The sequence below is a fragment of the Octopus bimaculoides genome, chromosome 9 (assembly GCF_001194135.2).
Source record: "Octopus bimaculoides isolate UCB-OBI-ISO-001 chromosome 9, ASM119413v2, whole genome shotgun sequence".
NCBI classification, from domain to species: domain Eukaryota; kingdom Metazoa; phylum Mollusca; class Cephalopoda; order Octopoda; family Octopodidae; genus Octopus; species Octopus bimaculoides.
The window spans coordinates 78,404,845-78,410,305 of record NC_068989.1 but is presented as its reverse complement, the minus strand read 5'-3'; positions in this window follow the sequence as shown (position 1 = coordinate 78,410,305).

The window sequence follows — 5,461 nt, the reverse complement described above, 5'->3', positions numbered from 1 at the left end:
ATATATATATAAATATATATATATATGTGTGAGTATGTGTGTGTGTGTGTGTGTGTGTATGTATGTATTTATGTGTGTGTGTGAGTGTGTATGTGTCTGTGTGCGCGAGTGTATGTGCGTACGTGCTAAATCTATAGTTATGAGGAAGAAACTAGCTGTAGGTAAATTGCGACGTACTGTAATAGAAGGCATTAGACAATGTACTAAAAATTAAAGACGATTAATTAAAAGGGGATAACGAAGTAAGTTCAAACATAAACTGTAATTATTGCTATTTAGGGAACAAACATAAAAAGAAAGAACACGTGTTTATAAACGCTCTATATGAAGCCAAAGGAAGGGGTTTGTGTTGGAGGTATTAATGTAATAGTTTAAGAGATGCGCGTGGAGGTGAAATGTGCGATCTTCGATTGCAATTCGGATTTCGTAGCGATTGTTTTTAATTTGTATGATAAACCTAGCAAATAGTAAAATGTACCAATATGTTCGCTATGACGAAAAATGAATATTGCTTTATAACAGTGCATCACATTAAAGAATTTTAGAAGAATCTCTAAGAGGAGGAAGCCATGAAAAAAAAAATGCTAGAAAAAATGGGGAATATATCAGTAAATGTTTTCTGGAATCAAACATAGAAAGTCCTACGTGAGAGAATTTGTTCATATCAAAGGTTTGCATTGAAGTCGATTATCTTTATTCTTACAACTGCTTTGTATTTTCCAATTATCTGCTCTATCAGGGGCATCATGCCTTTTCGCAGGCGCGTTGAGCATCGCGGTTTATAACTAGATTTAGCAAAGCAGATATAAGCAGATTTTGTAAGATTTTCATTTAAGATTTTCGGGAGTCTGCTAGTCTATTGAGGTTTGAATTTCTTTGAGGGTAATTCTATGGACCCTCTATAAGAACTGGTTTCAATTTAGGTCAACTGAATTTTAAACCGAAAATATCTTTCACTTCAATCGAAAACACAACCACCATACAAACGTCGAACGACAAGTTCAGATATATTATAATCCGGAAAGTATGTCATGGTGTACTAAAAATCTTACTACGGAGTAAGATGAATCCCGCTTCGGTTTCTTTGAATTTAGTAACTAATGTAGCAATGCTAAACTCATTTCATAGACGTTGTTTAGAGATATATAGATGGTACTTTAAAATACCAATTTGGAAAATTTTCACTAATGTTTCGTTAAGTTCATCTGTTCTTGAACATTACGATTTATATCTCGAGGCAGTTATTCCTTACCCGAATGCTTGTCATTTTATTTTTTCGATTTGTTTATCATATCAAACGGTTCTCAACCTCAATCGCTTGATGAAATAGTTTCTATATCTAACATTTCGTAGAAATGATAGCACTGTTTTTAGCGAAGGGATCTACTTGCTTTATTGGCATATTTTAGTTTTAGATTATAAAGACCTGCATACCATGCTATGCTGTTTTCTTCTGCCGTAATGCTGTGTTCGCATCCAATAAGTCCCCTTCCCCATCTTATTCTTGGTAAATACAGTCTGTCTTTATCAATTTTTGGGTGGAGTGACGCATATCTAGTTAGCAACTTCCTTGTCTTTCTGTCTTAGCTGTTTAGTTCGTCTACTGTCCATACGATTACCCCTGCCCCATATTGAAACCGCCCAGGTTATGATAGCTTCGATCTTATTGCTATTATTATTATTATTATTATGATTATTATTATTATCATTATTGCTATTATTATTATTATTTTCATTATTATTATTATTTGCGTCCTTCACATTCTAAGGAATTCTAGCTAAAGTCAACCTAGCCTTTGAAATATCTGGTCACGATTTATAGAAAGTTACATTCCAGTGCCGATGTATTTCTAATCGACTAAAGTCCATCTCTCAAAATTGATGACCTTGTGTTAAATTACAAACATTCCCTAGTAACGTAGCCACAAGTCCCGCAATTTTCCAGTGAAGCAGACTAGTCGTTTACCTCAACCTCAGAAAGGATGAAAGCAATGTCGATCTCAGCCGCATTTGAAATTAAAATTAAAGTGTGGGAAGATATGTCTCTAAGCAATTTGTTCGGCGCTCTAACGAGTCTACCATCATGCCGTTTTCTAAATTAGAAACAACATTAATGATATTCTCTGTTATAAGCACATGATATTTTGTGCGGGGAGGGTCTCGTCTATTATATCAACCTCAGTACGTGATTTGTTCTTATTTCATCGACCCCGAAAGAATAAAAGGTAAAGGCGACCATGGCGGAATTTTAACACACAACGTGTGGCTGTGTGGTAAGTAGCTTGCTTACCAACCACATGGTTCTGGGTTCAGTCCCACTGCGTGACACCTTGGGCAAGTGTCTTCTACTATAAACCTCGGCCCCACCAACGCCTTGTGAGTGGATGTAGCAGACGGAAACTGAAAGAAGTCTGTCGTATACATGTATGTATATACATATATATGCATGTGTGTGTATATGTTTGTGTGTCTGTATCTGTCCCCACCCGTAACATCGCTTGACAACCGATGCTGGTGTGTTTACGTCCCCGTAACTTAGCAGTTCGGCTAAAGGGACCGATAAATAAGTACTAGGCTTACAAAGAATAAGTCCTGGGATCGATTTGCTCGACAAAAGGCGGTGCTCCAGCATGGCCGCAGTCGAATGACTGAAACAAATAAAAGAGTAAAAAAGTAAAGGAATAATATTACTAATCCTTTTTTACTATAAGTACAAGAGTAGCAGTTTGGGAGCAGGCGTCTGGTTCACTATATCCACCCCTGTGCTCAACTGGTACTTATTGTACCAATCTGGAAAAGATGGAAGTCGACCTCGGGGTAATTTGAACTTAACGTAATGAAGATCGAAATGTTGCTATGCATTTTGCTCGGCATGGTAGCGATTCTGCCAGCTCACTGCTTTGACTATAATAGTTTCAAATTTTGGCACAAGGCCAGCAATTTTAGGGAAGGGGGAAGTCGATTACAGTGACTCCGGTGTTCAACTGGTACTTATTTTATCGACCCCGAAAGGATGAAAGATAAAGTCGACTTCGACGGAATTTGAACGCAGAACGTGAAGACGGACGAAACGACACTAAGTATTTTGCCTGTCGTGCTAAACAATTCTGCCAGCTCCTTACCTTGACCACCATAATAATAATAATAATAATAATAATAATAATAATAATAATAATAATAATAATAATAATAATTGCTGTTGTTGAAGATAGTGCTGAGGAGTTGGTAGTAGATGTGGTAGTGGTGGTTGTGGATGTGGTGTTGGTGGTGGTGGTGGTCGATGTGGAAGTAGAAATGGTGGATATGGTGGTAGCGTTTACTTTGTGGCTGAATGAAACTTTATCGTAGGCTTCAGAAACAATTTTATTTCCTCTTTACTTTCCTGACGCTATGTCTATTCTCATAGAAGGTAGCAACGTAATAAATTGTAAACGTGTAAGAAAATGGCACCAGCTTCAAATATCTATTTACAATAAATCATTTCCGCTATTGTTCAATGCACAATTGCATTGCAGATCCATTGTTGCATTAGTTTGCTACTTTTGCATTCATAATGGTGCTGTGCATTTGGATATTTGGTGAATGTTTAAATAATAGTGATTTAACACATAGTTTCAATCTATCATTTAAGCTTTTATCTATATAGACGCATGGCCCTTTCTGTATACTAATAAATTTTTCACTGAATTTGTTTGTGTTTTACTTATTGCTGTAACGTTTCGATTTTCTCTAATTTTTGTTAGGATTTGAATTATTCCAATCCGTATCTCTTGGAGTAAAACATACCGATAATGTAACTTGCTAGAAATAGTTGCGAAATACTTTTACTTGAAATGACATTATACCAGTTTAATATAATGTATCGGATTAATATAATGTACGTTGAGTGAAAAAGTAAAAGACTAGTTATCACGACTAGGAACGCATATGGCCATACGGCTGTTCGAGCAGGACTGATGGAGGGACGGGTAGGAAAAAAAAGAACAAAAATATCATCATCATCATCATCATCAAAATCAACATTAACAATTTGTTTTAGCCTACGAACATAATGAGTGCAGGTATGTTGACGTCATAAGAATTGTATGAACTTTCGGGCAAGTGTGAAATAATTTTATTAAGGAACGATATTTCTTGAATCACGTAAATATCATTTATAAAGTTTTGTGCTTCGGCATCCACCGTTCCAAAAAATGTAATTACATCTATTTTCATTTTAACGTTAATTAAATGAGCAAGTCTGAACAAAACATCTTTGTTAAATGATAAGGATACAAATTTGTCATTACTTGGAAAATCATACAAGAATACGTATCACACGATATTTAGTCTTTGATCGTAAAGTCGACATATTCTGTGATATTATTCGAGTGGTAGTTGATTCATATTTTGTCACTAGTTCTACAATTCATCATCAATATTTTGAGGATTGACTTCCGTAACACGAAAATGTATACAACATGTATAAGTAACTCACTGTTACTTAAAGATGCATAGAGTTATTACAAGATCTCTTAGCGTTGTATACACCGCACGAAATGAAACAGCTTACTGACAATCGATTCTTCATCTGGTAGCTTAAAATCACATCTACTCCACAAGTTGTGACTTTCCAATCTGGCTGAACCGAGATGAGTGATCAATCAACCCGGTTCATTAACCGAATTATTTCTCATCTTTATGATTACACTTGCAAGAGAAAAGAAACTATTGAATACAAGGAACTTCTATATATTCATTATAAATAGCTGAGAGTCCGATACATCGTATAATCTTTTCTGCCTGGCCCCGAGGGCAAGCTTTGAAATAAGCGCATTTATTCATATCCATCATCTTCGATTATTTTACACAAGTATTGCATATTATTTCCTCGTGTTCTAACATAAATCACATGAACGCTTGCACTCCGGTCCATTGTTGCGGATTTTAGAATCGGAGTTGAAGAAAAAAATAGGATGCGCATGCTAGTGATAATTTTTTTCTCTGACTCTCATTCCACTGTGTCTACGCAGTCGTATTTACACACATACTGGAGATATGCGACTAGCTGTCGGGTCATTATTTCCTCTCCAATCTTTTCAATATTTCAGCAGAAAAGAACCGTAACTGTGCAGTTATGCAACAAACTGATAAGATGGGAAGGAAAAATACCAAAAGTAACAGTAGGATAATTTAGTAAAGCCTAACGAAAACATCTATACACTCATACGTACATATATATGCTTTCTCATTTAATCTATGCGTCACACATACATATAGATATAGCCACGCACACACGTATATATCGCTGAATGCACAGATGTAAAAATACTAACTACACAGTCGTTTGCTCTGTCTGTGCCTCTTTACATACATACATACATACATACATACATACATACATACATACATGCTTACATACATACATACATATATACATACATACATACACACACATATATATATATATATATATATATAT